We start from the raw sequence: 11,820 nt of genomic DNA, 5'->3' as shown, positions 1-11,820 counted from the left end.
AATATGTAGGCCTAAATGGAACAATTTTAAATTTACCTTGCTGTGGGTGTCTTTCTAGTAGTTGTATTATATAGTTACGGGTATATGTATAACTATATGAATTGCATATGTCATCATGCTACCACATGATACAGGTTCACCTCGTTTGAAGTAAACACGAAGTTAGTCTCACATTTTGGAATTCAGTGTCTTCCTTTGAATTAGTTTAATGTTCTGAAATTACAAAACATAACAGTATGCTTATGACAATTAACTTGAAGTTGAACCAGAGGTTGGTTCTAAGGATGAAAGGAAGAGAGGGAGTGGGAGGGGAGGAGGAGAAGGAGGCAGAAACTACCTGTCAAAAATGCAAGGGTTAAATGCACAAAAAGCCGCAATTAGTTAAAAAGTAAAATATTTCAGAGGGTTGGGCTAAAGGAGATTTCAGAGATGGGGAGGGGATTTGAAAACAAAGATGATATTCTTAAAATTGTAAAATTATGGCCTTGCTTAACTAGGAGCAACAGCCTAATTACTTGGCAAGGATGTAAACATAATTGTCAACTTATCAAAGACGAACTGCAATAATACAGGAATCACGAACTAAACCCTATCGTCAATGCACTACACAATTTCATTCCAGTGAATTATTTATACCTTTGCTGGAATAGGAAACACATTTTGAAGAGCATAATGTCCTTCCCTGCCAGTGTCCTGGGTGACATGGAATGCAAAAACACGTATCTTACAGAGGCACGCAGTTTGTAGCAGGTATGTTAAACTTCTGTAAAACACCATAAGTTAGACAACTTTTATTCACTTTTCATTTTTATTATTTATTTAAAGTTGGGTCATTAGAGGAAGGATGTGAAGGTGACAGAGAGGGCCCAGAAAAGCTGTGCAAGAATGATTTGTGGAATGAAGGCTAGATTGGAAGAGGATGCTAAAAAGAAATTTGATAAATGTATATGAAACAGTGAGGTGTTTAATCAGAGTGAATAGTTGCCTTTGGTGGAGAGATCAAAACTGGATGTCACATGTAAAAGTAAAGAGGAAAAAATTTAAGACTGATATGAGCAAAATATTTCATCAACACGTGTTGGAATCTGCAAAGTTCTGAAGGCAGGTTCCATTGTGGCTGTCGAGAGAGAATTGAATAAATATAGGGTGGATAAACATTTTCAGGTTTACAGATAAAGGATTGTTGGGTGGAGATAGAGCTGCTCTGTTAAAGAGGTGTGATTTGCCACGATTTCCTTCTGTTCTGTAACCATTCTGTGAAAAGAACCACAAGCCGTATTTGTCCCCTTGTGTTTCCTGGTCTGTCACTGCATCACCATTTCTCCACATCCCTTCATTCCCTTACCATCTAAAAATACATCAATTGCTATTACTTAATTGGCCATCCATTTGTTTTGGCATTCTGGTTGTGTGCAGGTTGACTGAGTGCATTTATCTGAAAAGTCCAGCTAGAACTTCAAAAGATAAATCAGCTGTCCATATCTTCCAAAGTGTTGTAGTTAGAGCAAAATGCAAGCTATGCATTTTTCCCTTTCTTTTTCTTGCACCATGGCTGTCTACATCTTCCTTAACCAATCAACAGAAAATATTACTGTGTGATGGACTTTACTCAACCTAAATTGCTGTTCTATTTGCTTGTATAACAAGTGATACTGCAATAAAAAGTCCGAGTGTAATTTAAACACTGAACATTTTAAGGACATATTGCATGATAAATCTTTCGGGTGAAAATGGTTTCACAGTGCAAGGACAATATCAAAATTACTTGCTTATAAATTGTTATCATTGACTTTGGATGCAGTGTCAACATAAGAAAAAGGAGCAGAATTAGGCCATTTGGCCCATCAAGTCTGTTCCGCCATTCCATCATGGATGATATCTTATCCCTCTCAACCCCATTCTCCTGCCTTCGCCCATAACCTTTGACGCTTGTATGAATCAAGAATCTATCAACAGCTGCTTTAAACAGACCCAATTACTTGAGCTAAGCAGCACCTGTGGCAATGAATGGCACAGGTTCACAACCCTCTGGCTAAAGAAATTCCTCCTCATCTCTGTTCCAAAGGGACTTTGTCCTTTTATTACAAGGCTGTGTTATCTTGTCCCAGACTGCCCTATGTTTATCTAGACATTTCAATATTAGATACAGTAGGTTTCAATGAGGTTTCCCCTCATTCTTCTAAACTCCAGTGTGCACAGGTCAGAATCATCAAATGCTCCTCAAATGTTAACCCTTTCATTTCTGGGATCATTCTCATGAACCTCCTCTGGATCATCTCCAATGCCAGCACACTCTTTCTTGGATAAGGGGCCCAAAACTTCTCACAACACTCCAATGCCATCTGACCAATGCCCTGTAAAGCCTCAGCATTACATCCCTGCTTTTATATTCTAGACCTCTTGAAATGAATACTAACATTCCATTTCCCTTCCTTACCACCAACTCAACCTGCAGATTAAACTCTAGGGAATCCTGCACGAATGCTCCCAAGTCCCTTTGCACTTCTGATTTCTGAATTTTCTTTCCATTTAGAAAGCCATCTATGCCTTTATTCTTTCTACCAAGTGCATGACCACAGACTTCCCAACATTATACCCCATCTGCCACTACTTTAGCCGTTCTCCTAATCTGTCTAAGTCCTTCTGCATGCTTGCTCAGCATTACCTGCTCTTCCACCTACCTTTGTATCATTGCAAAATTGGCTACCAAGCCATCATTTCTGTCATTCAAATCATTGACATACTATTTAAAATGAAATGAAGCAGTCCCAACACCAACCTTTATCGAACACCACTAGTCACCAGCAGCCAACCAGAAAAGACCCCTTTTTATCCCACTCTTTGTCTTCTGTCAGCCAGCCAATCTTCTTTTCATGCTAGTATCTTTTCTATAATATCATGGGCCCTTGTCTAGTTTAGCAGCCTCATGTGTGGATGCTTGTCAAAGGTCTTCTGAAAATCCAAGCGAACAATATCCACTGAACACGAGGAATTTGTGATTAACTTCCGCTAATGCCCCACCTCCCCCTCGTACCCCATCCGTTACTTATTTATATACACACATTCTTTCTCTCTCTCTCCTTTTTCTCCCTCTGTCCCTCCAACTATACCCCTTGCCCATCCTCTGGGTTTTTCCCCCCCTCCCCCTTTTCCTTCTCCCTGGGCTTCCTGTCCCATGATCCTCTCATATCCCTTTTGCCAATCACCTGTCCAGCTCTGGGCTCCATCCCTCCCCCCTCCTGTCTTCTCCTATCATTTTGGATCTGCCCCTCCCCCTCCCACTTTCAAATCTCTTACTAGTTCTTCCTTCAGTTAGTCCTGACGAAGGGTCTCGGCCCAAAATGTCGACTGTACCTCTTCCTAGAGATGCTGCCTGGCCTGCTGCGTTCACCAGCAACTTTGATGTGTGTTGCTTGAATAGCCACTGAATCTCCTTTATCTATCCTGGCTGTTATTTCCTCAAAATATTCCAAGAGATTTTTTCAGGCAAGATTTCCTCTTGAAGAAACCATGCTGACTTTGGCCTATTTTATCATGTGCCTTCAAGTATCTCAAAGCCTCATCCATAATAATTGACTCCAATATCTCCCCAACCACTGAAGTCAAGCTAACTGGCCTATAATCTCGAACACTACTAATGCCTCACAATATCTTCAGCTACATCTTTCAGAAACCTAGGGTGTAGTCTATCTAGTCCAGGTGACTTATCTACCTCCAGACATTTTAGCTTCCCAAGCGTCTTCTCCTTAGTAATAGCAACTACACACTCTTCTACCCTGACACTCTTGATTGCTGGGATATTGCAGGTGTCTTCCATAGTGAAGACTGATGCAAAATATCCATTTTTTGTCCGCTATTTCTTTGTCCCCCATAACTACCTCTCCAGCATCATTTTCCAGTGGTACAACATCCACTCTTGCCTCTTTTTTACTCTTCATACAACTGTAAAAACTTCTGGTATCTTCTTTCATATTATTTGCTAGTTTACCTTCATATTTCATAATTTCTCTCCTTGTTGCTTTTAGTTGCCTTCTGTTAATTATTTAAAGCTTCCAATCCTATAACTTCCCATTAATTTTTGCTATATTTTATGCACTCTCTTTTGCTTTTATGGTGTCCTTGACTTCTGTTGTCAGGTACAATTGCCTCATCCTCCCTTTAGGATATATCTATCTTGTGCCTTCCGAATTGCTTACAGAAACTCCAGCCATTGTTGTTCTATTGTCATTCCAGCTAGCGTCCCCTTCCACTCAATTATGGCCAGCAACTCTCTCGTGCCTCTGTAATTCCCTTCATTCCACTGTAATACTGATAACCTGCCTTTGTCTTCTTCCTCTCAAATTGCAGGGTGAATTATATCATATTATGATCATTGCCTCCTTAGGGTTCCTTGACCTTAACCTCCTGAATCAAATCTAGTTCTTTACACAACACCCGATCCAGAATTTTCCCTATTAAGCCCAACCACAACCTGCTCTAAAAAGCCATCTTTTAGGCATTCTACAAATTCCTTCTCTTGGAACCTGCACCAAACTGATGTTCCCTGCATCTTGCAGTCTCCCACAACTATCGTAACATTGCTCTTTTTTACATGCCTTTTCTATCTCCCATTTAATTTGTACCCCACATCCTGGCTACTGTTTTGAGGTCTATATATAATTCTCATTAAGGGTTTTTTAACCTTGCAGTTTCATAACTCTACCCACAAGGATTCTACATCTTCTGATCCTACGTCACCTCTTTCTGAGGATTTGATTTCATTTTTTTACACTGTGAGCCATCCCATCCCCTGCCTATCCTTCTGATACAATGCATATTCTTGAATGTTAAGCTCCTAATTATGATCTTCTTTCAGCCATGACTAAGTGATGCCCAAAATATCATACCTGCTAATTTCTAACTATGCTACAAAGTCATTTACCTTATTCAGTATACTGCACGCATTCAACTTTACCACCTTCAGCCCTGTATTCATTACCTTTTTCGATTTTGCCCCCATGTTACACTTCAAGCCAGCCCAGTATCGACAATTTTGTCCTATTGTCTGCCTGCCCTTCCTCACAGTCTCACTACACACTGCATCTGCTTGTATACCAACGGCATCATTTTCAGCCCTACCATTCTCTACCCCAGCCAAATTTGTTTAAACTCTTTCAACAGCTCTAGCAAACATGCCCGCAAGTATATTCGTCCTCCTCAAATTCAGTAATAACTCATCCTTTCTATACAGCTTATACCTTCTGCAGAAATCTGAAACCCTGCCCTCTGCACCAACCCTTCATAATAACTTATAATTCCACATATGGAAATACATGATCCTGGAACTCAGTACATGATAAGATTGCATGTTGCAGTAGCTATCAAATAAAAAATGCATTGTTATCATGATAAATAATGATTTTGCAAAATGCCTACAGGCAGTGGAATGCTAGATTTTGTTTAAAACACCAGAATACCTCAATTTGTAAAGAAAGCATTTTACTGACAAAAAAAAACATTCAATTGCCATGTAGATTTTTGATTATACAGTATATTCCATGAATGTAAGCAAAAAGAAAGAGCAGGCAAGTATTCAGTGAATCTGTGGATAGCTTCAATCCACTTCATAGTAGTTTGAGTTCCTTTTGAAGCAGTCAACGTTTTGGAGGAAACCATAATGTTAAAATTGCTACTACTGGATCCCACAGATTGAGTTGCCATGGCAGAGAAGACTACAGACCAAGTGCTGGATTATGGAATCGCTGTAGATGGTAATTGATGACTGGCATAGTCGTGATGGCCTGAAGAGTTTCATTCAGCACTGTACAATTCCATAGGTCTATGACAAAGAGAAAAGAAATGAATCTGCTTCCAGTATCATTGGTCAAGAAAAGAACTTTGACCAATGATACTGAGCAGGCTAGCTACTCTTCAGATTCTGCGCGGAGATTATTAATATTCAGTGAATTGTTGATATTAGAGAATGTTGGAAACATCTAGTAGTAGAGGCATCAGTTATGGAAAGAAACATAGAAAACATAGAAACATAGAAAACCTACAGCACAATACAGGCCCTTCAGCCCACAGAATTGTGCCAAAGATGTCCCTACCTTAGAAATTACTAGGTTTACCTATAGCCCTCTATTTTACTAAGCTCCATGTATCTATCTAAATGTCTCTTAAAAGACCCTATCATATCCGCCTCTCCCACCATTGCCGGTAGCCCGTTTCACGCACTCACCACTCTCTGAGTAAAAAACTTACCCCTGACATCTCCTCTGTACCTACTCCCCAGCACCTAAACCTGTGTCATCTTGTGGCAACCGTTTCAGCCCTGGGAAAAAGCCTCTGACTATCCACACGATCAAAGAGTGAGAGTGACGCTGTATCAGGCCAGTGACTTTGTCTGAGTGAGACGAAGTTAGATTATAGGCACACTTTTAAATAGCAGGTAATTTGAAAGTGCAAAGAGGGCAAAAAAATGTCCAATAGGGTGGAGACCAAGCAAAACTAAATGACACTGATATTGGTGGTGTTGGCTGAGACCAGAGGAAAGTTTGATGATCAGCCTGGAGAAGTTAGATGATGAAAGCGGAGAAAGAAAAAGTGGAACTGCTAGACCTGTGAGATAGAAAATGTCCAGAGAAGCAAAACATTGAAGATGGAGGAACTCCAAAAATCAAGAGCTCAGGTGGCATTGATGGAGAGAAGAAAACAGAGTTATGGTTTCAGGTTGATAACCTTTGATTTGAACCACCAGATGGGATGCAAAATGGAAAGACTGGTTACCCGATGATGCTGAGTTCAATGTTAAATCCCAAGGGGTCTGACAGGGCAAGAGGCCAAAGAGGAAGAGGAGGAGAAAATGTGCCTGATGCCACCATGTTGAAAGTGACAGTAATTGCAGGGATTGAACTTGGAATCTGGTGGGTTGGAAGAGGAAGACAAGGGAAACATCAACCTTGCTCTGGTGGTTGGAGTAGGGAGCAAGAGCAGAAATATAATCTTGGCATTGAGATATTATTAATGAAACCATATGCTGTCATATACCAATATGAGTCCATGCTGAATAAATATTTCATCCTCATTACTGGCTGCAACCAAGTTTCAAAGTTAACAGTTGTTTATCAACCAAGCAATGACGGTGTGTTGTGGTGAATAATCAAGTGGAATTTTTAAGATTTTCTGTTGGTAAAGATATAAAAATACATCAGAGATGCAATAACTTTTACAGTTTATCCAACTATTTTGGTTGTCTGACTGATGGTATCTTTTCAACTAGTGAGTTTAAGTAGAATGTGGCAACAAATATTTTATACGGTTTCTACAAAGAGCTCACTGCGCTGATATGATTAAGTGAATTAATATCATTCACTTGTATGATCTGTTACAAACTTTGAAGCTTAAAAATCTAAAGTTCATTGCAGAGCAAGGGTTTCCGACTCTTTTTTTTTGCCATGGACTGCTACCATTAACAGAGTGGTTGGCAGGCATGAGGTTGGGGAACCCCCGTTGCAGAGTATATCATTCAAGAGACACGTCACAGGTATTATTCTCCCACCTGCAGGTATTTATTTTCAAATGAAATGTGACGCTGCCTTTATACTGACAAAGCTAGAAGAGCTGCTGCCTTACAGCACCTTCACTATGGGTCCAATGCCAACCTCTAATGCTGTCTCTGTGGAGTCTGCACGTTCTCCATGTGACTATGTGGGTTCCTCTAGATGCCCCAGTTTCCTCTCACATCCCGAAGGCCTGCAGGTCGGTAGGTTAACTGGCGATGTGAATTGTCCCTACGTGAGTAGTGGAATTATGGACAGAAATTGGGGGATGGGATGGAATAAAAAGGTTAGGGTAGGATTAGTATAAAAGTAGGTGCTCATTGGTTGTCAGATATACATACATACCTCCTGTACCTAATAAAGTGGCCACTGTGTGTATGTTTGTGGTCTTCTGCTGCTGTAGCCCATCCACTTTGAGATTTGACATGTTGTACATTCAGAGATGTTCTTCTGCACACCACTATTGTATTGCATGGTTATCTGAGTCAGCCTGAAGCAGTCTGACCATTCTCTTCTGACCTCTCTCATTAAGTAGGCAATTTTGCTCGCTGGATTTTGTTTGTTTCTTGCACCATTCGCTGTACGCTAGAGCAGGGGTTCCCAATCTTTTTAATGTTATGGAGCAATATCATTAAGCAAGAGATCCATGGACCCAGGTTGGGAACCCCTACTCTACTGACTGTTGTATGTGAAAATCACAGGAAATCACCAGTTTCTGAGTGACTCAAAACCATCCTGTCTGACACCAACAATCATTCTATGGTAAAAATCACTTAGATTACATTTCTTCTGCATTCTGATGTTTGATATGAACAACAACTGAGCCTCTTGACCATGCCTGCGTGTTTTTATGCATTGAGTTGCTGCCACAGGATTGGCTGATTAGGTATTTGTATTAATGAGCAGGTGTACAGGTGCACCTAATAAAGTGGCCACAGTGACACAACTGGAAAATCTGCCTCACAGTTCCATCACCAACCTCCAATGCTATCTCTGTGGAGTTTGCACATTCTCCAATTGACTATGTGGGTTCCTCTAGATGATTCAATTTCCTCTCACATCCCAAAGACTTGAAGATCGGCAGGTTAATTGGCTACTGTGAATTGTCTCTACGTGAGGGGTAGAATAAGGGCAGAAATGGGAGGGGGTAATAAATGGGTTTAGGATCAATGTAAAAATAAATGCTCAATGATTGACTAAGACACAGCAAGTCTGTTTTTTTTGTGCTCTCCTTCCGTCTCTATCTCATTTTCCCTCAGACTGACCTAGGTCATATCTTTCCTTAACTCATTTTAGTCTCTCTCAGGATACTGCTTCATTGGTAGCAAGTAGGGATAATTGAGTCATATTGTCTGGTTGCAATTTGGAGGCCTGGCTATTCATATCACTGCAATCAGTTTAGAGTGATAGCCATACAATATCCATTCTTTCAAAAGTAAAATTGCATGGATGTTTGAAATCCAAAGTAAGGCAGACAATGTTGGCAATGCTCAGAAGATGAGGAAGCATCTGTGGAGAGAGGTGTATGAAAACCTTTCAATGGAACTTGAAAGTCTGAGATAAACTAAATGTAGAGAATTTGTACGAGGACTTGGAGCAATGGAGGATGAGAGGTGGCCTGATAGAGGTGTACAAGATAATGAGAGGCATTGATCGTGTGGATAGTCAGAGGCTTTTTCCCAGGGCTGAAATGGCTAGCACGAGAGGACATAGTTTTAAGGTGCTTGGAAGTAGGTACAGAGGAGATGTCAGGGGTAAGTTTTTTTACGCAGAGAGTGGTGAGTGTATGGAATGGGCTGCCGGCGGCGTTGGTGGAAGCGGAAACGATAGGGTCTTCTAAGAGACTCCTGGATAGGTACATGGAGCTTAGAAAAATAGAGGGCTATGGGTAAGGCTAGGTAGTTCTGAGGTAAGGACATGTTCGGCACAGCTTTGTGGGCTGAAGGGCCTGTATTTTGTTGTAGGTTTTCAATGTTTCTATGAAGAGTCACAAAGAGAGTCATATTAATATTGCCTGCCTCATCCACCTTTGATTAGCATCTAGGTTGGTTCCATTTATGAAGTTTTTTGGCTTGCAGCTCTCTCTAAAGGTAATGGTAACTGGCACCTTCATGGCACAGGTGAAGACTGAAAGAGTACATTTCAGAGCTTGGAAAAAAAAAGGAGATTGAAAAAAAAAGCGCCACTTGCAGATAGTCAGACGCCAATTCATTGTTTATAAATTGGCACGGACAATGGTGGGGTTGTAGGCATCACAGGGAATTACTAATCTAGTTCAACCATAAAATAAAAATATTAAGTGCTGGTGACATTTGCAGGTCAGGCAGCATCTGTAGAAATATAATGAGGCAGAATGTTAAAAAAGTATATGCAACAGAAATTGAATCAGTAGTAACTATGAATAAAAATGTCAAAGCTTAAGGGTTAGGGTTTGCAACAAGACAGATGGCACAAATAGTGAAATACGAGTATGATCATGTGGAGACATGTTTGCAGGGTTACAAGGTCTGGGTAGTCAGTATTCCAACAAAAATAGACCATAATAAAATAGCATTGCAATTAAAAAAATAGCACTGTTAATCAGGAAAGTATCAGAGTGATGCTAAATCATGATATAGATTCAATGGCCTGTAGTGTAGAATTGGTATGAATGGAAATATTCAATGGCAGCGTGCACAAGTGTGAGTGATCTTTAGGACCCCAAAATACGGCTTCTCAATAGGGCAAAGTCTAAAGGTGGAACATCAAAGGCATGCAAGAAGGGTCCAGTAATTATGAAGTGAGATTTAAATCTGCATACTGATTGGACAAACTGAACTGGCAAAGCTAACATAGAAGAAGAATACATTGAGTTCAGCTTAGAGCAGTACATGACCAAACCTACCTGCGAATAGGCTTTTCAGATTCTTTCATGTGTGAAGAGGAAGGATTAATAAGAAATGTTGTGGTTAAGGAATCCTACCTAGGCAGCAATGAACACAATAAGATGGATATTGCAGATCCAAAATCAGTATCTTTGGTGTAAATAAGGGCAATTATAATGGTATGAAGATGGAGTTATTATTAATGGACTTGACAAATAGGCTAATAGAAAGGGCAGTGGCAGTGATAAATATGTCGACAGCTAGCTTATAGTGCTTTGCAGAAATTTATCCCAACTAGAAACAGGATAAAGAGCAACTATCCAATAAAGAAGTAGATCAGAGACTGGGTGAAAACTTGGCAAATGCACTTTAATGTGAGAAAGTGCAAGACCATATAGTTGGATCATGTGAATCAAAATATAGATCATCTATATAGAGGCTACAAAAGCGTGAAGTACAGAGGGGTTTCGTTTTCTTGTGCATGAATCAAAAGAAGCCTGCAGACAGCTGCTGCATATCGTTAAGGTAACAAATGCACATTTATCTTTATTGCAAGACGGATTGGAGTTTAGAAAAGGGGAGAGGACTCTGGATTTGATGTACGCTAACGTTAAGGATGCATACAGCTCCTCTCCCCTCCCCCCACTGGGAAGGTCAGATCACAACCTGGTGCATCTAAAACCCTGCTACGTGCCTCTGGTGAAGAGTAAACCTGCAGCCTCAAGGACAGTGAGGAAATGGTCGGAGGAGGCTTATGAGGCGCTCCAGGGTTGTTTTGAGGTGACAGACTGGCAGGCACTCTGTGAGCCACATGGAGAGGATATTGATGGGCTCACAGAGTGCATCACTGATTACATCAACTTCTGTGTGGACTGCAATGTTCCAATAAGAACTGTCCTTTGTTATTCAAATTACAAGCCATGGGTGACAAAGGACATTAAGGACATCCTGAATGCTAAAAAGAGGGTGTTTAGAGATGGAAATAGAGAGGAGCTGAGGGCAATACGGAGGGACCCGAAAGCCAGGATCAGGAAGGCTCAAGACAGGTACAGGAGGAAGCTTGAGAGGAAACTCCAGCAGAACAGCATGAGAGAGGTCTGGAGGGGGATGAGGACCATCACTGGGCTCCGGCAAACTAGCAACAGAGGAGCTGAAGGCGGTGTGGACAGGGCCAACAAACTTAACCTGTTCTTTAACAGATTTGACAGTGTGGCCCCTGTCCATCCCCCACATGAGCCATCTGTTGTTGGCCCCCAACCAACACATATTCCACTCTCCCCTCCCACCCCTCCTCACAGTCCCCCACCCTGCTCTCATGACACGAAACCACCACGGTGGGCTTCACAGCTAAACCGATGAGAAGACAGTTGAAAGGCTGCAGGACCGGATGGTGTCAGTACCAGGGTGCTCAAAGC

This window comes from Mobula hypostoma, chromosome 17, assembly GCF_963921235.1.
Source record: "Mobula hypostoma chromosome 17, sMobHyp1.1, whole genome shotgun sequence".
Classification (NCBI taxonomy): Eukaryota; Metazoa; Chordata; class Chondrichthyes; order Myliobatiformes; family Myliobatidae; genus Mobula; species Mobula hypostoma.
Note: the sequence above shows the minus strand (reverse complement) of the source record.